A 24,581-nucleotide genomic window follows, 5' to 3' on the forward strand; every position below is an offset into this window, starting at 1 on the left:
TCCTTTGGGTATAAACCAAGGAAAAGTATACCAGATCATTTGGCAGCTATATTTTCATTCCTTTGTGAAATGTCTATAGTGATTTCCAGTGACGTCAACAGCATCCATTCCCACCGAAAGTGAATAAGCACTCCTCTTTCCCCGTATTAGCACCAGGACTTGTGATGTAGTCCTTTCCTTTATATTTGTATTTTATTATGTTTGATAGTGATGACTCTATCTGTATCCTTAGTGACCTTGTATGCACATCCCTATTTTCTTCTCATCAGTACCAAGAGGACAAGAGGGATGAGCAAGTGACAGAGGTGAGAATCAATGTCCTTCAGAAATACCTGTTTTTTTTTTTTTTTTTTTTTTTTTATCTTGGCTTCTACCAGAAGGTGCCACCCACTTATGGGGTGGGCCTTCCCAAATCAATCAAAGCAGTCAGGAAACTTCAGGTGAGCCTCCCTGGTTGGGTGACTCTAATTTGTGACTAATTGACATTAATACTGATTAGAACTTTCTCGTTAGAAGTTTGGTTGAATTGAGCAGTGAATCTACACAGCCCTGGGCTTCCCTTTGGGGGAAACATTTTATTACTGCTTCTATCTCATTATCCATTACTAATCTGCTTAAGTTGTTCACATTTTCTTGATTTGATTTGGGAGGTCATCTGTGTTTATCTTTTTTCCTCTCTATTTTTCTTTTTAGATTATTCTGGGTTTTAGAATGTGATTTATCAAATATCCCCCAACATATCTCTGGATATGATTGAAATATGTTATAACACCCTATTTCCTGTATTTCTTTCTTTTCTTAGATGGCTACAGTTTGACAATCCTATTTATCTTTTTGACAGTGTCTATGCATTATCTTCTTCATCTATATATTTATCCTCATCTCCATTTTATTAAGTACTGGACTTTAATGTTTCTATTATGACTTGCCATTTACTGCTTTTGAAGTTAGATTGTTCTTATTTTTCTAGGATTTTGAGGTACAGTGTTAACTTGTTTATTTTAAAATGTTCTGAGTTTTCTGAATTTAAATCTCTTTGTCTTGGTGTGTGTATGTACATGGTGTGGTGTGATATGGTGTGTGTGTGTGTGTGTGTGTGTGTGTGTGTGTGTGTGTGTGTGTGTGTAGGCATGTACATGCCACAGTCTGCTGTGGATTCTAGGAGACAATTAAGAGGACATCTTAGAATGTCATAGTGTATGCAAGGCAGTTGATCTGCTGGTAATTCTACTTTTGCCTCTTGTCTCTTAGTAAGAGTTCTAGGATTATAGACCCACACTACTATGCCTCACTTTTATATGGGACCTGCGTATCCAAGCTCAGATGCTCTCTTATGTACCAAGAGTTTTAGCTACTTAACCATCTCCTTGGTCCTCTATCTGATTTTTTTTTAACACAAAACTCAGATTTAAAAATTTTATAGCTCCTTAAGGTTATGGCAAATTATGCTTTCAGTTTTATTTGATTCTAGGAATTTTAAAAACTCTGCCCCCCATTCAATCAAGAATATATTGTTCAGTCTCTGAGCATTTGTGTAGTTTTTGTCACTATTGATTTCTAGCTTCATTGCACCTTGTTATTGTAAGTATAAGGAATTATTTCACTTCTTCTGTGGTTCTTAAGGCTGACTTTTGACCAAAGATTTGAACAGTTTTAGAGAAAGTTCTGTTGGTCATGAGGAGCAAGTGTAGGCTGCATCTGTTGGGTGGAAATCTGTAGATTATCTGTTGATTTCTAGTTTGGATGATCTATGTACCCATGACAGTTGTGTGTTGAAGTCTTCCACTATCATTGTATCTGGATGTATCTGACCTTTCATATCTTTTGGTGTTTGCTTTATAAAATTGGGAACCCTAACTTGCAGTCCATAAATATTTACAATTGTTTTATCTTCTTGATGAAATGTTCCCTTTATTAATATGTAATGGCTTTCTTTTTCTCTTCCTCTGGATTTCTTTTGTACCCTACTTTGTCAGAACAGTGACACCAGCTTGTTTTGTTGGGTGCATTTTCATCCTTGAACTCTCAGGACATCTTTGCCAATGAGGTATGTCTTGAGAAGGCAGTAGATAATTGCACTTTTTTAAAAAAAATACAGATAGCTTTTGTCCATGTATCAAATAATGAGTGAACTATTATTCAGAGTGGTTTCTTGTTTACTATATTTTTGTTGGTTATTTTTCTAGTTATGACTGATTATCAAAAGTATATCTAGAAATAGTTTTGATTTGTTTTCTATTCTGTAGGCTGCCACTTTGCTCAAATGGTGATGTCATTTCCTATACAGAAGCTTTTTAGTTTCATGAAGCCCATTTATTAATTGCTGTTCTTGATGCCTGTGCTATTAATGTCCTGTTTGGAAAATCTTATCCTGTGCCAATGAATCCAGCCTTGTTTTCCACTCTTTCTTCTATCAGTTTCAGATTATCTGATCTCGTGTTGATGTACTCCATTGAAAGTGAAGTTCTGTGCAGTGGGATAGACGTTGGCCTATTTTTATTCTTCTACTTACAGTTATCCTGTTTGAGTGGCACCATTTGTTGAAGATGCTATCTTTTCTCTGGCATGTACTTTTGACTTCTTTTCAAAAAAAATCAGGTTTTCATAGGTTTATGGAATTATGTCTGAACCTTTGATTTTAGTTCATTCATTAAAAGTCTGTTTTATGCAAATATGATGTTGTTTTTATTATTACAAATTCATATTACACTTTGGAATCTGGATGTTAATTCTCCCAGTATTTATGTTATTATTCAGAATTGCTTTGGTGATCTTTAGCTATCCTGAGGTTTCCGTGTTTCCATATTAAGTTGAAGAATTGTTTTTTTCAATTTTGTTTTTTAACACAAGACAATGTACAGGTTTTATTTAATATATAGATTATTTTTGCATGATAGTCATTTTCACAACATTGATTCTAACAATCCATAAGCACGTGAAATCATTTCATCTTCAATATATTATTACAGTGTTTTTTTTTAGTATACATGTTTCTCATTTGCTTGATTCCAGTAAAATATATATATATATATAAATATATATATATATATATATGAACTCTTATGAAAGCTGTTGTTTGTCCAGTTTCTTTCAAAGTATGCTTATCATTAGTATATACAAGGCTATTCACTTTTATGTGTTAATATTTTTATACTTCTACTTCATAGCTGCTTCCCAGGGGAAACATTGGAGTATTTTATGTATATATTCATATGTACTACTTTGAATAGGTATGGAGAAAGTGGTATCTTTGCACTTTTTGCGTTTTTTTGAGTTTTTTTCCTTTTAGGGAGATGTTGGCTGTGGGATTACTGTAAATTGCCTTAAAAACAAAGCAAAACAAACAACAACAACAAGCTATAAATGGTTGTGAGCCATTATGTGGTTGTTGGGAAGTGAACTCAAAACCTCTGGGAAACCAGCCAGTGCTCTTAACACATGAGACATCTCTCTAGTCCACAAAAATTGTGTTTATTTTGTTGAGGTATGTCTCTTGTATTGCTAGAATCTTTTGGAATTCTATTATAGAGTTTGTTAGATTTTGTCAAAGTTCTTTTCTGCATCTAAGGAAATAATCATGTGGCTTTTATTTTTCAGTCTGTTAATATGGTGTAACTTTTCTATTATTTATGTATGTTGAATCATCCTTGCATCTCTGAGAAGGAAACTACTTGATCATGATGGATAATCTTTTTAATGCTTAAAATTGCTTTGCAAGTATTTTATTGAGAATTTTTGCATTTATGTTCATAAGGGATATTGCCCTATCTTTTTGTTGTTGTTGGATCTTTATATAGTATTGGTATTAGGGTACTACTGGTTTAATAAAATATGAAATATTCCTTCAGTTTATATTTTGTGGAGTATTTTGGGGATTATAGTTGTTGGTTCTTTGAAGGTCTGGTTGAATTTCTACACTGAATCCACACATCAAAAAAACCTGTGGGGTTTTGGGGGGGGGGCATAATTGGGAGATCTAAAAATTACTGTTTCTATTTTATTAGATACTATGGTATTCCCTAAATAGTTTATTTCATCTTGATTTAACTTTGGTGGGTCTTTTATATCCCTTTGTTGTAGGCATTCGGTTTAGTAGAATTCAGATTTTAAAAGTATGTCCTGATAATTCTTTGAATTTTCAAAAAATCTTTTGCAATATCTCCAATTTCATCCCTTTTGTCACTAATTTTACTAATTTGGAACTTCTTGGTGTGTATTTTGGCTAATGTGCTAAAGAATGAGCAATCTTGTTGATTTTCTGAAGGAGTAAACTCATTTCATAAATTCTTTTTTGTTTGTTTCTGTTACACTGGTTTCAGCTGTGAGTTTTATTATTTTTCCCTTTCTACTTTATTTGATATTATTTCTTATTGCTTCCCTAGTTCTTTGAGTTGAAATATTCAGTTATTACAATGAGTTTTCCTTTGCTTTTTTTTGTGGGGAATATGTATTGTTATGAACTTGCCTATTATAATTCCCTTAATTGTATTCTATGGATTAGGATATGTGTTTTAATTTTCATTCAATATTTAATATGTTTTAATTTGTGCCTTGATTATGTCTTGATAACTTTTCATTCAGTAATGGGTTATTCAGCTTTCACAAATTTGTATATTTTATGTGATTTCTGTTGTTTTTGATATCCACTTTAATCCATGCTGGTCAGATAGACTATAAGGTATTGTTTTATTTTTTGTATATGTGCTAAGACTTGCTTTTTGTACTAATATGTGGTCAGTTTTTGAGAAAGTTCCAAGAACAGCTGAGAAGAAAATATATTCTTTAGTGTTTGGGTGGAATGTTGTATAAATGTCTTTTAAGTATATTTTATTTATGATAATATTTAACTCCAATATTTATGTTTAGTTTTTGGCTAGCTGAAACGTTTATTGCTGAAACTTGTGTATGAAAATGACTCATTTTCACTAAATAGGGTCAATATTTAATTTTAACTGTAGCTGTGTTTCTTTGATGAATATGTGTACGCTTGAGTTTGGTGCATAAATGTTTAGAACTCTAATGTGCCTCGATTGTTTTTTCGTAATGAGTATTGTGTCCTTCTCTATGTCTTCTGATTAGCTTTGATTAGAATTCTCTTTTGTATGTAGATTAAAATAGCTATTCCTATTTGCTTCTTGGTGGGTCTATTTGTTTAAAATTATTGTTCCATCCTTGTACATTAAGATGATGTCTCTCCTTGGTAGTGAGATCTATTTCTAGATGTAGCAGAACACTGAATTTAATTTTCTATTCCAGTCTATTTATATGTACCTTTCTATTGGGGGCACTGAGACCATTGATATTCAAAGTTATCAATGAACAGTGTTAACTGGTTACTATTATTTTGTTGCAGTGTGGATACCCAATTAATTTATTGTTCTGAGATTGTTTTCATTTGTTTGCTTGTTTGTTTCTTTGTTTCCTTACATCTTCTTGGGTGTGTTGACCTTCTCTTCAGCCTAAAGTTTTCCTTCTGTAAACTGAATTGATAAACAGAAATTACTTTAATTTGTTTTCATAGTGGAATATTTTCTTTCTGTTCATAATTGCTAATTTTGCTGGGAATAATAGTCAAGGTTAGGATCTATGGTCTTTTATAATTTGTAGATTTCCCATCTTGATTTTTAGAGCCTACATTGAGAAGTCAAATGTTATTTTCCCATCAATTTTAAAAGGTGAAAGATTTATACAATCTGAAGATAAACCAGAGTATTTCACCCCCCCCCATCAATTTTAAAAGAAAGCGTTGTGGGATATAGCACTTTTGATTGATTGTTATTTAATTTCAGGCCTTGAGACATATCTTTTCCTATCATTCACCATGTTGAAGATCACTGATGAGAGAATAGATGTTTTTGCTATTGTAGGTTAGTTGGCACATTTTCTTTACCAGCTATTGATAGTTTCTTTATTTTGTAGTTTTGATATTTTGACTATATTATATTGTAAAGTGTTGTTTCTCTTGTCAGCTTTGCTTACATACTTTTTTTTTTTTTTTTTTGGCACAAGGTCTCAAGTCATCCAGGTTGTTCATAAATTAACGAGGTAGCCAGGACAGGCCATGAACTTTTCAACTGTATGTATTTGCCCGTCTGATTATTGTGATTTCATTTATGGACCACCAACCTATTTTCTTTGTAGGTCTAAATACTGTATGTTTGAAAGTTCATTTCTTTCTCTAAATTTGAGAAAATATCTGATATTCATGCCCTTGATGCTTCAGAAACCCACAGAGACAGCAGACTTGAATAAGGGGGAGCTCATGGCCCCGTAGACTGATAGCTGGGAAAACAGCATTATACTGATTCAGACCCCCTGAATATAGGTCTCAGAAGGCCTGGGCAGTCTAAGGGACCACAGATGGTGGAACCAGGATGTATCCCTGGTGCACGAAAGGACCTTGGGAGCACATTCCCCATGGAAGGATACTCCTTGAGCCTAGAGGCAGCAGGGAGGGCCTAGACCCTATTCCAAATGACTTGACAGATTTTGATCTCTCCTGAAAGGCATCACCTTCCCTGTGGAGTGGTGGGGGTTGAGATGGGAGTGGGGTCAGGGAGCATGAGAGGGAGAGAGATAGAGGGAACTGGGATCAATATGTAAAATAAGGAAAAATAATAAAAAAGATTCATTCATTTTAATTTTATGTACATGAGTGTTTTATATGCATGTATGTATGAGCATAAGTGTGTGCATTTGTAATACCCATGGAGGTCAGTAGAGGCTATCATATAACCTGGAGTGGTAATAGTTCCAAATGGTGATTAGCTACCATGTAAGAGTTGGGAAAACAAGATGAGATTCCCCCATCAGAGCAGCTAGTGCTCTTAAATTTTAATTATAAAATTCTTTTTTTGAGGCAGGGTTTCCCTGCATTGTTTTGGAGACAATTATAAACTTTTAATAACTATTTTTAATAACTTTATATTCTAAATAACATATTTGATCAGGGTGATATTTCTCCTAGCTTGTGTTATATTTTTTAAATTATTTTTTCATTCTTTTTAATCTCACAAATATTCAATGTTGATGAAATCCAAGTTACTAATTTTTTATTTTATTTATTTATTTTATTATTTTTATTTAGTTTACATATCGATCCCAATTCCCTATCCCTTCCTCTTTCTCTCCTTCTTTCACTCTCTATCTCCTCACAAGCACCCTGAATCCCCTCCCTTCACATCCTCCCACCGGCATTCCACATGTAGGGTTATGCCATCTAGGTGTGGTCATGTAAATCTGTCAAGTCATTTGAAGTAGGGACTAGAACTTCTCTCCTGTCTTTAGGTTAAGGCAGTATCCCTCCATGGGGGATGTGTCCCCAAGGTACTTTTGTGCACCAGGGATACATCCTGCTTCCACTGTGTGAGGTTCCTTAGACTGCTCAGTCCTTCTAGCTGAGACCCATATTCAGGGGGTCTTAGTCCCATGCTGGATTCCCAGCTATCAGTCTGGGGGCCCATTAGCTCCTCCTTGTTCAGGTCAGCTGTCTCCATGTGTTTCTGCAACCTGTTCTTGTCCTCTCTGTCTGCATCTAGATTCTAGTTTGACTCAGTGTTTAGTTATGGGTGTTTGCTTCTGTTTCTAACTAAATCAGGGCTCCATGATGGTGGATAAGTTAGTTATTGATCTCACTATCCAGAAAGGGCATTTATGGTAGCCTATCCATGGTTGCTCAAATTGTTATTTGGCAGCAGGCTTGTAGGTCCTTAGCCCTTTCTTTAGGTTCTGTTTACTCATCAATAATGGCTCCCTCTTTTATGTTCTCTCTCTCTCTTTCTCTCTCTCTCTCTCTCTCTCTCTTCTGTCTTCTATTCCTACCCTGACTCAATCTTCCTAATCTCATATGCTTTCCTCTCTTCCCCTTCTCTTTATCCTAGTTATTTCTACATTCACTGCTCGTGGAACTTCCATTGTGCTGGGGTACTTATCCCTTCCCCCTCCTGTGAGGGACCTTATATGAATCTCTTTGAAGACACCTTGTATCCTAGTTCCTCTGGTGGTGTGAATCATAGGCTGGTGATCTTTTGCTCTAATATCCATATATAAGCACGTACATACCTTGTTCCTCTTTTTGTGCCTGGGTTACCTCATTCAGGATGGTTTCTTCAAGTTCCATCCACTTGCCTGCGAATTTCAATATTCCATTATTTTTTTTCTACAGAGTAGTATTCCATTTTGTAGATGTGCCACATCTTCTTTATCCATTTTTCAGTTATGCTGCAGCATAGTATTCCATTGTGTTGTTCTGCCACATCTTCTTTATCTATTCTTCAGTTGAGGTGCATCAAGGTTACTTCCAGGTTCTTGCTATTAAAAATAATGCTGCTATGAACATAGTTGAGCTCATGTCTTTTTTTTGTATGGATGTGGATCTTTTGGGTATATGCCTAAAAGTGAGATTGTTGGGTTCTGTGATAAACTAATTCCCATTTTCCTGAGGAACCTCCATATTGATCTCCAAAATGGAGATCAAGTTTGCACTCCCACCAGCAATGGAGTAGTGTTCCCCTTTCTCCACATCCTCTCCAGCATGTGTGTTTCTAATTTTAGCCATTCTGGCAGCAGTAAGATGGTACCTCAAAGTTGTTTTGATTTGCATTTCCCTGATAGCTAAGGGTATTGAGCACTTTCTTAATTGTCTTTCAGCATTTTTGACTTTATCTACTGAGAATTCTTTCTTCAGTTCTATACCCCATTTTTTAATAGGGTTATTTGGTGATTTGTTGACTAGTTTGTTGAGTTCTTTTTATATTTTGGAGCTCAGCCCTTTATGAGATGTAAGATTGGTGAAAATCTTTTCCCGTTCCACAGACTGCTGTTTGTTCTTGTGTTCTTTGCCTTACAGAAGCTTCTGGGTTTGAAGAGGTCCTATTTATTAATTATTGATCTCAGCGTCTGTGCTACTAAAGTTATGTTCAGGGAATGGTCTAATGTGTATCAATTTGTTCAAGGGTACCTCCTACTTTCTATTCTAAGAGGTTCAGTGTGGATGGATTTATGTTGAGGTCTTTGATCCATTTGCACTAGAGTTTTATGCATGGCGATAGACATGGGTCTATCTGCAGTCTACTACACCTCATCATACAATTGTGATAGCACAATTTGTTGAAGATGCTTTCCTTTCCCCATTGTATTGTTTTAGCTGATTTGTCGAAAATCAGGTGTTCATAGGTGTGTGGAATAATATCAGGAGTTTCAAATTGATTCCATTGGTCTACCTGTCTATTTTTCTGCCAATACCAGGCTGTTTTCAGAATGTAACTCTGTAGTAGAGCTTAAAGTCAGGTATGGTGATGCCTCCTGAAGTTCTTTTATTGTACAGGGTTGTTTTGGCTATCCTGGGTCTTTTGTTTTTCCATATAAAGTTGATAATTATCCTTTCAAGGTCAGTGAAAAATTGTGGTGGGATTTTAATGGGGATTGCATTGAATCTGTAGATTGCTTTTGGCAAGATTACCATTTTTACTATATTTATCCTACCTATTCAAGAGCATGGGAGATCTTCCCATTTTCTGGTATCTTCTTTAATTTCTTTCTTTACAGCTACAAAGCTTATTACATAGGTCTTTCACTTGTTTGGTTAGCGTTACAACAAGATACTTTATGTACTTTGTGGCTATTGTAAAGGGTGTTGTTTCTCTGATTTCTTTCTCAGCCTCTTTGTCATCTGACCAAAGTAGGGCTACTGAGTTTTTTGATTTTATCTTGTATCCTGCTAGTTTGCTGAAGGTGTTTATCAGCTGTAGGAGTTCTCTGGTAGAGTTTTTTGGGTCGCTTATGTAAACTATCATATCATCTGCAAATAAAGACAGTTTGACTTCTTCCTTTCCAATGTGGAGCTCTTGATCTTTTGTTGTCTTATAGCTTTAGCTAGAACTTCATGTACAATATTGAAGAGATATGGAGAGAGGTGGCAGCCTTGTCTTGTTCCTGACTTGTTCAGTTTGATGTTGGCTGTTGGTTTGGTTTATATTGCTCGTATTATATTTAGGTATGTTCCTGTTATCCCTAATCTCTCCAAGACCTTTATCATGAAAATGTGTTAAATTTTGTCAAAGGCTTTTCAGCATCTAGGGAGATGCTCATATGGTTTTTCTTTCTCAGCTTGTTTTTATGGTAGATCACATTGATAGATTTTTGTATGTTAAACCTTCCCTGCAACCCAGGGATGAAGCCTACTAGTTCATGGTGGATGATTTCTCTGATGTATTCTTGGATTTGGTTTGACAGTATTTTATGTAGCATTTTTCATTGATTTTCATTAGGGATATTGTTTTCTTTCTTAGATGTTTCTTTGTGAGGCTTGGGTACCAATGTTATTGTGGCCTTGTATAAAGAGTTTGGCAATGAACCTTCTGTTTCTATTGTGTGGAACAATTTGAGGAGTATTGGTATTAGTTCTTGCTTCAATTTATGGTAGAATTCTGCACTGAAGTCATCTGGCCTTGGCCTTTTTTTTGGTTGGAAGATTTTCGATGACTGCTTCTATTTCAGGAGGGGTTATAGGTCTATTTAAGTTGTTTGTCTGTTCTTGACTTATGTTGTTAGGTGATAGGTATCTAGAAATTTGTTTATTTCCTTTGAATTTTCAACTTTTGTGGAATGCAGGTTTTCAAAGTATGACCTGAAAATTGTCTGGATTTCCTCTGTGTCCATTCTTCCCTTTTAGTTTCTGATTTTGTTAATTTGCATGTTCTCTCTCTGCTTTTACGTTAGTTTGGATAGAGTTTTGTCTATCTTCTTGATTTTCCCCAAAAACAACTCTTTGTTGCATTGATTTTTTTTGTATTGGTTTCCTTGTTTCTATTTTGTTGATTTCAGACCTCAAGTTGATTATTTCCTGGGGTCTACTCATCCGGGGTGAGTTTGCTTCTTTTTGTTCTAAGGCTTTCTGTTTTGCTGTTAATTCTATAATGTGATTATCCTTTGTTTTTTCAGATGGGCACTTAATGCAATGAACTTCCCTAGTAACACTGCTTTCAAGGTGTCCATTAAGTTCGTGTATGTTGTGTCCTCATTTTCGTTGAATTTTAGGAAGTCCTTAATTTCTTTCTTTATTTCTTCTTTGACCCAGGTTTGGTGCAATTGTACATTGTTCAGTTTCCATGAGTTTGTAGGGTTTCTTTGATTTGTGTGTTTGTTGAATTCCTATTTTAAAGCATGACTTTCTGATTGGTGGTCCTGTCTAGTGATGAGAGTGGTGTGTTGAAGTCTCCCACTATAAGGGTGTAAAGTTTTATGTGATGTTTGAGTTTTAGTAGTGTTTCTTTTATGAATGTGGCTGCCTTTTTATCTGGAGCATAGATGTTCAGAATTGTGACTGTGTGTTCATGGATTTCTCCTGCGATGAATATGAAATGACCGTCTTCATCTCTTTTGATTAATTTTGGTTTAAAATCTAACTTGTTAGATATTAGGATAGCCATACCTGCTTGCTTCCTTGGTCCATTTAATTGGAAGGTCTTTTCCCAACCCTTTACCATGAGGTAATGTCACTTTGAAACTAGATGTGTTTCTTATATGCAGCAGAAGGATGGATTCTGTCTTCATATCCATTCTGTTAGCCTGTGTCTTTTTATAGTTGAGTTAAGAATATTAATGTTGAGAGAGAGTAAGGACCATTGATTGTTAATGCTTGTTTGTTTTACATTTGTTGTTGGCAGTGGTATTGTAAATATATTTGGTCTGCTTTACCCTTGGTTTCTGGTGAAGTGGGATTATCTGTTCCCTACGTCTTTGTGAGTGAAGTTAACTTCCTTGTGTTGGAGTTTTCCTTCCAATATTTTCTTTAGCACTGTATTTGTAGATATGTATTGTGAAAATCTGGCTTTGTCATTAAAATTTTGTTTTGTCCATCTATAGTGATTGATAGTTTTGCTGGGTATAGTAGCCTAGGCTGGCATCTTTGGACTCTTAGTACTTGTAGAACATCTATCCAGGACCTTATGGCCTTGAGGGTTTCCATGGAGAAGTCAGGTGTAATTTTGGTAGGTCTGCCTTTATGTGTTACCTGTCCTTTTTCCTTTGCTGCTCTTAATATTCTTTCTTTATTCTCTGTGCTAGGTGTTTTGAATATTATATGTCGATGGATCTTTTTCCTTTAGTCCAGTCTATTTGGTGTTCAGTATGCTTCTTTTACTTTCATGGGCATGTCCTTCTTCAGATTGGTAAAGTTTTCCTTAGTGATTTTGTTGAATATGTTTTCGGCACCTTTGAGCTGGGCTTCATCACCTTCCTCTATGGCTATTATTCTTAGGTTTGGCCTTTTCATGGTGTCCCATATTTCCTGGAATTTTTGTGTTAAGGATTTGTTGGATTTACTATTTTCTTTGGTCAATGAATCTATTTCTTCTAGTTTATCTTCTGCGCCTGAGATTCTCTCTTCCATCTCTTGAATTCTGCTGATTATGCTTGAGTTTATAGTTCCTGATTGTTTTCCCAGTTTTTCTATTTCCAGCATTCCTTCAGTTTGTGTTGTCTTTATTTTCTCTATTTCAGTTTTCAAGTCTTGAACCGTTTCCTTCACCTGTTTATTTATTTTTTCTTGGTTTTCTTTAAGAAATTTGCTCATTTCTTCCATTTTTTTGTTTGTTTTTTCTTCCATTTCTTTAAGAAATTTTCTCACATCTTCTTTGAGGGCCTCTATCATTTTTATGACAATAATTTTTAAGTCATTCTCTTCTGCTTCATCTGCTTTGTTGTGTTCAGGTCTAGTTAGTTTAGATTCCCTAGATCCTGGTGATATCATGCTTTTCTTTCTGTTGTTAGATGTTTTCTTGTATTACCTTCTTCCCATAGCTTCTTCCAGTAGGTGTTGGTGGGGGTCTCTCCCTTTCTCTATGGTACTTACTCGGTGGGCTTAGGTGGGTCAGAGGTTCGATGTCTATAGCTCTGTGTGGTCCAAGCTGATAGGAGGTCTCTCCAAGGCTGGGGCCTGGTGCCGTTGGGGGTCATCGATCAGGCTCCAGCAGAAGATTGGTGATGGTGTCATAGATCCTGAAGGCTGGGACTCACAATGTTCCTTGTGCCTATAGGCAGATCTAGCCTGGGGCTGGTACTCTCCAGCTGAGTCCTCTGTAGCAAAGGCCCTGAGATGGGGGTCAAGGATCCTGTTGGCAGGAACTCAGAGTGGTTCTGTAGAGATAGGGGAATCTCTGGGAGGGGCCAGAAACTCCAGTAGTGGACTGGAAGTTGGGGTCAGAGACCAGGTAGGTGGAAATAGGGATTGTTCTGCATGGATAGGCAGGTCTAGTGTGCTCAGAGCGTTCCTGGAAGTTACCAGAAGGTGGCTGTATTGTTGGCTCTACCTTCTGTCCCAATGTTCAACCATAGTGGTGGGACTATGGACAGGGTAGGGCACAGGGTAGGGGGAGGGCAGGCTCTCAGTGGGGGTTGGTGGGGGTGAATCCTAGCTCCAAGAGCGCTCTGGATGGGGACAGGACAAGGGGCAGCAAAATCTGGGGCCAACCCAGGGAGTTCCTGGGAAGGGTATAGGGGAGGGTCCACCTGAATTGTTCCCAGATTCACCTCTAGCCAAGGCTTGAGATGGAGGACAAAGGCGGGGCTGATACTCAGGATGTTTCAGCATTGATAGGTGGATCTAGCTGGGACCTGGCACTCTCCAGCTGAGGCCTCTTTTCTGTATTTCAAGTCTTAATATCCTTTTTCAATTAATCATTTTTATGGTTTAGAAATTTTGAAAAGTTTACTATTTGATTTTGAATTTAGACGTTATAAATGCACTAGAAAATTAGTATACTGTTGTGAAAATTTTAATTTATAAGCAGTTGTATAATATATTAAAATAGTTATTTTTAGTAGATAACATTATTTGCTTTGAAAATAAATTTTTCCAACATTAGATTTAATTATTTAAACTCAGAATATGAGACACAATATTTTTTAAATCTTTCAGTTTAAATTGAGAAATTTGAGATCTCAATATTTACTGTTGATAGAGAAATTTACAAATAATAATGATTGTATCTTATCTGAAATTTCAGCCTTTACAGACTGAAGTTTATTTTCTGTACATTTGCTGATAGTGTCCCAGATGCCAAGGGTCTTGCCTTAGGAGCTTATGGTTTTATTTGCATGGAGAAAATCTGAGGATGAAGAGTTTGAAACCTTTCTGCCAAGCAAAGCAAAACTGAGTGCCAAATAGACTCAGTGACTTTATATGATGCATGGTAGTTTAAGAGCTGTGTAGTTTTCAAGTTCATTAAAAGAATGCTCCTTTTATTAAATTTATATGAAAATACTGGGTTCGATGAGATCTGTGGCTAGAGTCCTTTACTGTTGTATCTAGTCATTTTTCTAGCCACACGTAAGTTTGGCTGCTCATAGCTCATCTCCTTCTTTTAAAACTTATTTCCTGGGTAATTGCCTACTTTCATTAAACATGAGCTGTCTGACACAAAGTTAGCATTCCCTCCCACCAAATACATATCCAATCCAGACTTACATTTAACACAATTAACTGTGTTATGGAAAGTTGTGATCATTTTCTCCTTTCTTCTAAGGGTGTGGTCGACACTCCAAGAAAAGATAAGTTAAATTAAAAGATGTGTAACCACCTTCTTTAAAATCAAAGTTTTATAGGTTACAGAGACTTCAGATATGAACACTCAAATTCCCATAGAAAACAGTTTACTTTTATGCTTAAGTTTGATGAAGATTGGACCCCTGTATAAAATTGTGATTAACTAAAAGGTTACAACCGAAAAAGTAGATTTAGCAAAGAGCACAGGGAAGTGTGTTAGGGTTCAGTAGTGGAATAAAATTTAGGTTGGCTTCCAAAACTAAAGTGATGATTAAGTTGCAGTTAAAGGCTATAAGCTTGGGATGCCTGGTAAGAGGATGAAGTCTGGAGCTGGAATCTTCTATCTCCTGGCAATGGCAGCAGCCAAGAAGATCCAAGCCTGTGCACACTCATGACTTCTTTGCCCCATTTCATCCCATGTGGGACCCAGGCTCACCTTGAGGATGGGTTTTTGCTTCTCCCCAGAATTATTACATGCTAGTTATGTTTCAATTGTCTCAGGAAACACCGAGACACACCCTGAAATGTAATGTGTTTCTCTAAACTACACATCTTTGGATTCATTCTAGGAGATAATGAAACTTAGCTATTACAGGAAGCACTGTCTGTCCATATACTTCTTGGCTCTTAGATTCTGCATTTCTTCTGGTCAGGTGAGAGTGCAAGTACATTAAGGGTATTATTGCTTTTGGAGGTGTTCCTTCACTGTTTTTATATCTTCTATTGAGAACTTTCTATTCAGACTCGTAGCCCAAATTTTAGTTATGTCATTTGTTTTCTTGATTCTTTTATATTCTTCTGTCAGATATTTAGCTGGCCTAGAAACCCACTGGTTTCTAGGTTTCTTTACTCAAATGGCTATTTTCTTAGCTGCACAGAATTTTTTAAGTTTTATGAGGTCCAAAATGTCAATTACAAGCTATAATTCCTGGGCAAATCCTTAGCAATTAGTAAGATGCAAATTTAAATAACTTTGAAATTTTATCTCATACCAGTTAGAATAGCTAAGATCAACCAAGCAACTCAACTGACAAAAAAATATTGGCAAGGATATTGGGAAGAGGAATTCTTATTCACTTTTTGTGGGAATGTTAACTGGAGAAACCACAACCATGCTGGAAATCAGTGTGGAAAATCTTCAAAAAGCTAAAACCAAATATACTATGTGACTAAGCTATACCATTTCTTGCATATACCCAGGAGAGTCAACTTCCTACTCTACTAGATATTGCTTAGTCACACTCACTGTGCTCTATTAATAATAGCTAAAGCATGGAAACAATATAAATGCCCTTCAACACATGAATGGATAATGTAAATATCACACACACACAGAAATATAGACACTGACACTCACACATGCACACATACACACACACACACCCACACACATACACACACAGAGGTGCTATTTATTTGTAAATGAAATGATGAACTTTGAAGGCATATGAGTGGAAATTAAAAGAAGAACATACAAAATGTTCTTAACTCCAAATCTTGAGGTGTGAGTATATGACATAGAAAAATTTAAAAACAACAGGAAAGTATAAAGGTACCATTGGGGTTTTGTGAGAGGGGTCTATCAGGATGTAGGTGCTCTGGAGGGAGCAATGGCAAAAAATGGGGAGGAAGTCTCAAATTGGAGGTCAATACATAGGGAGAGGTGATGGTGGTGGGGATAAATAACAGCACGAATTGTTGATAAAGCCTCAAAAAATTGTATTTACCTAAATTCATGTACAATACATTCAATCTCTCTCTCTCTCTCTCTCTCTCTCTCTCTCTCTCTCTCTCTCTCACACACACACACACACACACACACACACACACCAAAGACATTGCACATAGACATTCAAACACAGGACTTAGATATTCAAGCTGAATGTAACCTGGAAGTTTCTTTTTGATGTTTATAACTCAGAGTGTCAGAAAGTATACACAAGCTGCCAAGCAAGGCAAATGATCAATAGGCAGCCAGCTGTAATACCTATGAACCACAATAGTGACTGGCTTAACAAGATATCCCTAAGAGCACAATACTAGCACTCATATCTTGTAGGTAACTAGTACCTGTGTAATGGAATGGAAAGTCCATTAAACAGGAGAGAAGTGATACCTGTGCTTAAAACCTAGCCAAGTATCTGAGTTAATAGAGTCATGTGTCTTAGAAAAGAACTTACAGCAGCAGAAGACCAGAATGAATCCTAACTGCATTCTAAAACTTATATGCAAGGACAAATGTAGATCTCATTCCTTGTCAAGAGAGCTTCTTTTTGTAGAAAAGGGAGACCATTACAGAAAACCAAAGCTGGCAATAATGGAGAGATAAATGGATTGTGGGAAGCCCATTAGCATATTACATCACAACTCCTACACTTAAGGTCCAGAGAAATCTCAGAGAAGAGTACAGATAAATTATAAGAGCCAGGGGATCAGAAAGTTGACGATGAGATTATGTCTCCTAAAAATATTAGAGAAGCTACACCTATGAGACCTCAATAAAACAGCTGCCTAAACAGAGCTTGAACAATGACAATACCAATAGATCTGATAATATGGGGTTGGGAGGATCTCAATGAGTCATAATCTTAGGCAAAAAACTACAGGCAATGGATGACTGCTGAGTAAGAGAGAATTAGACTCTCCTGGGGGGTGAGCCATCTAACTTGTTATTCAATACAGAGTAGTCAGACATAAAATCATATTCACACAAGCAACTGAAGTAGATTCAACAGGTTGCATTTATATATTTGTGTGTATTTGTGTGTGTGTGTGTGTGTGTGTGTGTGTGTGAGAGAGAGAGAGAGAGAGAGAGAGAGAGAGAGAGAGAGAGAGAGAGAGAGAGGATAGTGACCAAGAAAAAGAGGATATCCTTTAGTGGCAGTAAGAGGAGCCTAGAAAGGATTAGGGGAGGGAATAAGGGAGTAGTTGGAGAGAAGAATGGAAGGGTGGAAGTGATCTATTTCAATTTTAAAATAACCAACAATTTAAATAATATTACTTAAGTTAGGTCAGGTAATTTCTTTATGGCCACTTATAACACCGAGTATTATTTGTGTTTATATAGGCAGTCTTGAAAAATAATTCAAGTTTTTCAAATTACTTCAATGAGAGTAAAAGGACAGGGAGACAAGAAGACAGGGAGACTGTTTAGGCTTTTCTAATGTCTTTCATTTGAAAATATTCAGCATGACAGGGCATGCACTTTGAAGAATTACTTAATTGTTAGAGAAACTAAGGCCACCCTACCCAAGCCACAGTCACCCTGCCCCTAGTGTCCAGGCATGAGCATGCATGCGCATGTGTGCCAGGCACTTCCTCCCTGAGCCAAGCTACCAAGCCTGCTTCAAAGCCTAGAGACTGCTGATCGAGGACACCTGACCCAGAGACACTAATGAGGAAAGGACATGCTGCAGAGTCAGCTGCCTGAGCAAATAGGACCTTGGGAGGGGGTATGAACTTCCTTAATAACGAGTCTGAAGCCCCCTCTGCAATTCACTGACTCCCAGTGTTGAGTCGTTGGTGTTGTCTTCTCATCCCCTCCAGCAAGAGGTGACCGAGTAGGGTAACCCACAACATCTGGCAACCTGCAACATGAGGCTCGACATGGGCATGGGTGACCCCATTTTGCATTCGTTTTTTGACATCGTAGCCTGACAGATCCCTTCTCCTCGATCTCGGTGCTAAATAGTGCCCCCCCCCCCGCCTTGATTGGTGCTTTTTGATAAGTAGGGCCCTCTGTGTTGAGTGCTCCTTTGCTCTTGCTGTGGGATCCCGTCTTTTCTTTTTGGTGTTTGTCTTTGTCTCATGAAAGTGATAGGGAGGCACACATTATTTGTCTTAATTCACACAGCACCTCATATAAGGATCGACCAGCGAGGAGGTGAAACCACGGAGCACCTCTCCCTGTCCAGAGATGCTGTGCACTCATCCTTTTACTTTGCTTTTTACTTGCCTGCATTTTCTCTATGGGAAATCTCTCTTAACATTGTAATGGGGCTCATATGGGGCTCTCAGGTCTCTTCTAATCAGCCAAAGGCTTCAGGACAGAATTGCATACCTAGAAAAATTTTGTATCGAGGCTGCAGTTTTAGCGCCTCGGATCTCCTTAGTGAATATATGGGATCCTGATCTCTGTATACAGGTTTTGTTTCTGGGTAGGAAGAAAGAGGTAGCCTAGGGAGTAGCTCCTCCTTTATTCTTATTTTGTTGGTGATAACAACTAGTTTAAGATCCTCCTCAGTGGAGGAGGTGATTAGGGCCCACAATGAACATTGTCAGGAACTATTTATTCAATGTCCATTTATCTGTCACCTCCATCCCACCGATTTCTGATAGTCCCTCTAACTCTTATGATGAGGAAGAGGCCACAGGGATAGAGAAAAAAAAAAGAAAAGGAAATAAAAATAAAGGGAGAGAGAGGGAACAAAACATAGAGAAAAAAACACACCCCAGGTCCTTGTCAGTTTCCCCATCTGCAGCTTACCCCCCACCTCCAGTGGCTATGCCTCCCCTGCAGTACCCATGGGGGGCACGCACCAGGATGTTTGTTCATTGCAATAAACGCTTTGCCAGTCTCTCAACCTGTCTCAACTGTGATACCACAGGGTTTGAGAATGGCTTTTCTGGTCTTTGTCTGGAACACCCTTGTCTGTATCAAACAAAAAAGTCAACAAAATTTTAGAAATTCCTTTAGAGTACAGGTAGAGGGAGTTGTTCTCACTTCTACAAGCTATATAATCTCCTTTGGAAGCAAGACCTATGAAAATTTTCCATTAATATGACCCTTAAAGGAATGCAAACAATATGGTTTGCCCACATGTCACAGTTACAGTTGGCTGTCTGTTGAGGCAGAGATAATTTCATCGCCACTAACAAACTTGGCATAAGAGACTGCTTTTCTGTGTTGCTTGAATACTATTATTGATTGTTTAGTGTTACAAAGATCGTAGTAGTGAACATAATGATCTGCACAGCCAAAAGTCAAATGGTACCTAGAGGAGGGGCTGGATTGCCCACAGGTCACAGCATGTTAGTCTTTGCCTCACTGCTTGGCATGGAATTGTCTAAATTGGTAGACCACATCTTCACTTTTGCATCATTAGTACTTGAAGCCAAAAGTTTAGGACCCATCAAATTAAAGTCAATATTCCTACCTCTTTTCATGTTCCTGACAGACCTTTGACCTCTGTCTTGTGAATCCATCCCTTAGTGTAACAATGCCTTCATAATCACTGCTGGCTAACAGGAGAAGAAGCTTCAAACTGAGGCACTGTGATATCTTCACTGACAGGAGAGTACAAGCTACTCATTTCTCCCACTCTTTTAATATCCTCTTCCAAAACACATAATTCCTTCTGGATCTGTTCCAACCACACTCTCTTAATTTTCCTTGACACCTTGAGGAATTCCATGAAGATCTGTAGCTCAGCAGCATGTGATTCAATTTCTAGAAAATCTTGCAATATTCACAACCTATGCCCACTGGTGAATGTAGACCCAAATGTAGCCATTCAGCCATGGCTTTGATCCCTCCTGGATCCTTACATATATTTTGATGGGAGGAGGGTACTGCTAATTCTTCTCTTGTTTAGATGTCTCATACAGTATATTCCTCAACAAAAGGCTATCACCAAGGCAACTCTCCAGGTACTAATGGCTCTAGGACACTTAGGGAAAACATCCTCCTAGAGAGGTAATATATACATGACTTACTAAAATATAGAAGGCTACTGCTTGACCCAGCCCCCTGATATCTTGCCAGGATTGGTACTTTTCTAGGGCTGGTAGTCAAGGTCGGGTAACAGTCTGTTTGACAGGTCAACCTAAGACAGGCAAAGTTGTTTAGGCTGAGCTCTTATGAGGTGGGGACAGTAAGGTCAAGGCAAAGCACCTTGGCTCCCAGTGAGTGTGTCCTGTAAAAATAATTTTTTAAGAGAAAATTAAGCCTCAACGGGCCTGAGAGTTGTCCTAGAACATGCACAGTTGATGTCTCCTGATAACCAGTCTAGATCAATAGTAAGAACATGTGCAGTAGATATTTCTTGACAACCAGCCTGGGTCTGCCAGAGGGCCTTGACAACAGCAGAGGAGAGATGATACGGACCGATGGACAGCAACCATGTCACCTCAGCAGGTGCCAACTCAGTGGATCCTTTCTCCTGGGTAGGGTTGGGGAGTATATAAGGCTTACACTTTCCTGAAATAAACTGAACTTGTTTCAACTTGTTCCCCATGCCTGTGTTATTGATGTGGCACCTACTTTTCCCCACCCACAAGTGACAACCATCAGAATACTACAACACTTAATGAACTGCAACATGTGACAAGTGTATATAAAAAAAAGAACACATTGTCACAAATGAGCACAAACTTCTGGTGAATTTTGTATTCTCAAAGTTAGCAGTTTACGGTATTCGTGTGTGTGTGTATGTGTGTAAAATTTAATTGAATCCAATCTCCAGATTGGACAGTATTTTTCTCCGAGGCACTTTCTCAACTAATCTCATGCACCAGGCATATATTTCTTTTTTTTCCCATTTTACATATCGATCCCTGTTTCTTCTTCCTCCCTTCCTCCCATGGCCCCCCTTCCGTGTTCCATTCCCCACCCACTCCCCAGAGAGGGTGAGGCCTTCCAGGAGGGATCATCAAAATCTGTCAAATCATTTGGGGTTGGGCTTAGGCCTTCCCCTGTTTCTCTAGGCTAAGGGAGTATTCCTCCTTGGGGAACATGCTCCTGAAGTGCACCAGGGATACATCCTGATTCCACTTCAGAGGTCCAATAGACTGCCTAGGCCTTCTAATTAAAACCCATGTTCGGGGCATCTGGGTTGGTCCTATGCTGGTTTCACAGCTTATTATCAATTTATGTAAGTCATAATTATATATGTGTGTATGTAGTGTTTATTTGGATGTGGTACATGAACATGTTTATGGAAGTGTGACGTTGTGGGTGTGTGTGTGTAGGCCAAAAAACAGTGTCTAGAGACTCCCTTTATTGTTTTCTGACTTATTGCCTTAAGCCAGCATTCTTCACTGAGGAGAGAGATGGCCATGTCCCTTAGGCCTGCTAGCCATTAAGCATTTGTAATATGCCTGTGGCTATATGCATACACACCATGCCAGAAGTTTTATGTTGCTGCTGGGGATTAAAATTTAAGTTCTTATGCTTCAGGGGAAGCAGTTGTATTAACTAAGCAGCTACTAAGTCATGCTGCTTTGAAACTGTTTCACAATGAAATTATTGGACTTGTGATATTTGTGGTGTTTGCATGAAAATGGCCCCCAAAGGTTCATAGGGAGTGCCACTATTTGAAAATATTTAGGTCTTATAGGAAAAGGTTTGTGGTTTCTAGTGTTTAATACCAGCTCCTATTAACATGGCCCATAAAGTCCCGCTTAAAGAACTTAACTGCTTTCCTAAAACAAAGTCCTAAAGTCTACATTCCTCCAAACAAAAGCATCTTCAGGTCTATCATAACAATGCTCCAGTTCCTGTTAACAGTTTCTGTCTTGGGAGTTCTATTGCTGTGAAAAGACACCATGTCCACAGCAACTCTTATAAAGTAAATCATTTAATTGTACTAGCTTACAATTCAGAGGTTTAGTCCTTTGTCATCATGGCAGGAAGCATGCTGGCATGTAGGCACACATGGTACTGGAGAGGTAGTTACAAGTTCTACATTCAGATCAGAAGACAACAGGAAAGGAGCAAAACACTGGTTTTGGCTTGAGCATCTGAGACCTCAAAGCCCACCCCTAGTGATACATTTACTTTGAAAAAACCCACACTTTCTCAGGTGGATTGCATTTCTCTCTCCTTTTAATGTTAACATTTTCTTTCTTCAATTGTATCACTGAGGAAAAGAATAATAATATAATTTGTCTTGTACAGTGAGTTTGAAATTACATGTGTTGTCTGGAGTGTTTGAAGTTTCCAATAATGACACCACTCTGTTAGTCTGTCTAAAGTTTAAAGACACACTGTATTTCATTATAGAAAAAAATGAGATTATAATGCCATAGTAGAAGCTAATTGTTTAAATTGGTAAACTGTTAAATGCATAAATTCATTTACTTCCTTATCTATTGTCTTACCTCTGGTCTCCACACAACAGATTCCTTCTTCCTTCTTCATAAAACTGAATATTTGTGCTTTCTTTTCTGTTGTGAAATTCTAGTTCTGACGGAGAGTGGAGTGAGTGCTTCACCACTCTATGCCAGTTGAATGTAAAATGGTGTGAAAATATCAGACGTGTTGAATATAAAACAAACTTATGTAGAAGAAATTAACAGTCAAAAAATAGGTCATTTCCAGCTTAGGACTATAAAAGGAAGTAATCAAGATTCAAAAATGCTTGTCTGGGTGTAAGAACTAGAGAAAGGTTTTAGCTTCTTAAAACAAATTTTATCCTCACTGAAGATGGAAAAATACCCTTCCTTTGTTAAATCTTTGGGTACTACAAACATTTTATACTGCTTTCCTCTGGGTTTAAAACACTGAACTAATGAATAAATATTAAGGTTTACAGTGTAGATGCAGAAATACGGGACCTATATTTCTATATACAGAAAATGGGACAATAAGAATTATTCCATGAAGTCATACTCAGTGTTACTTACTTTGTGAGAAAGGAAAAGAAGCATGGAACTTTATTTTGTCATACTCATGCTTTGACAATTTTTTTTTCAGCTTTATGTTGATATTTAAAGACTTATTTTTTTCTCAAAAAAAAAATTCTTTTTTCAAGATATTTCCATTGCCTATAGTTGGGGTTCTACAGATTTTTTAAAGCAGGAAGTGCATTTTTAGTATGTTGGTATAAGTGTCAAGATTAGTGATAAAATCTCAAGTTTCTTTAAGTTTTCTAACTCTTGAAACTTTAGCTAAGGGGCTTCTTTATGAAATATTAAAGATTGGGATGGGGTCAGAAGCGATGACTCAATAGTTAACAGCAATATTTCTTCTTCTAGACGACTCAGGTGGGGTTCTCAGCACCTACATGGAAGGCAACAACTAACTGTAACTCCAGTTCTAGGGAATCCAACACTCTCCTCTGGCCTCTGTGGGTACTGAATGCATGTTAGACAAAGACATATATGCAGCCAAAATACTTATACACATAAAACAAAATTAATATGTATGCAAAAAATAAAGTGTTAAGGATATATATTTAGATTTTAAAATCTTAGTTTCTTATTATTTAATTTATATGGAAATATGCTATCAATACCGCTGGACACAATTGATTTTTATACTTAACTTTATAGGATTTGACCCTTGAAAGTGAAAATTACTGCATTAGATTTTTGGCTGTGATCAGTGAAAAGTAGGAAATTACTCTCATGAATCTCAGGAGCAAAAAAAATCATGTACATCATGAAAATACATATGTAAATACAGACTTTAAAATACAAAATCATAAAAAATACTGCTATTGTGCACTGTGTATATAGTATGTACCATACACATGAAATAACATTATAGACAGAAATTTATATTTGCATAATACATATGAACAAAAAATATATCCAGTAGCTGATGGAAGTTTAAAATGTTGGCATCTTTCTGGTCAAAGTGTGTGAGCTTCCACTCCAGACTACACATCAAAGCACCACTAAAGGCTGAGAAATTTTAATTAGAAAGCACAGATAGATATATCAACTAAAGATTGTAGAAGTTAGCATTCAAGCAAAGAATACCTAAGAGGTAAATCTTGAAGAGTAAAAATAAATGCACATAAAAATCTATGTAAAAGTTTGTTGCACATAACTCAGAAAAGTGCCTGAATGACAGTAAAAAAAAATGATTGTGCAAAATAGCCTGGGGGCACATGTAAAAGAAAGACAAAGAAGAAAAGAAAACACTCTTGAAATTAGACCCATAGTGGTCAGAAATGTGAATTTTCTGTTTTTCCTAAATGTGTACATAATCCAATGTTCAACATGCTGATCTTCAGAAAGCATGGTATGCAAGTTTACAGAGGCCAAATTCATCACAGTAACTGGAAACTAGTATATTCATGAAAAATCA

General features: G+C 37.2%; 1 pseudogene; it reads right to left on the minus strand.

The window, feature by feature from the left end:
• Positions 1-18,009: 18,009 nt before the first annotated feature.
• LOC127221886 (E3 ubiquitin-protein ligase COP1-like) lies at positions 18,010-20,781 on the minus strand (annotated as a pseudogene).
• Between the last annotated feature and the right edge of the window lie 3,800 nt (positions 20,782-24,581).

This window comes from Phodopus roborovskii, unplaced genomic scaffold (assembly GCF_943737965.1).
Source record: "Phodopus roborovskii unplaced genomic scaffold, PHOROB, whole genome shotgun sequence".
Classification (NCBI taxonomy): Eukaryota; Metazoa; Chordata; class Mammalia; order Rodentia; family Cricetidae; genus Phodopus; species Phodopus roborovskii.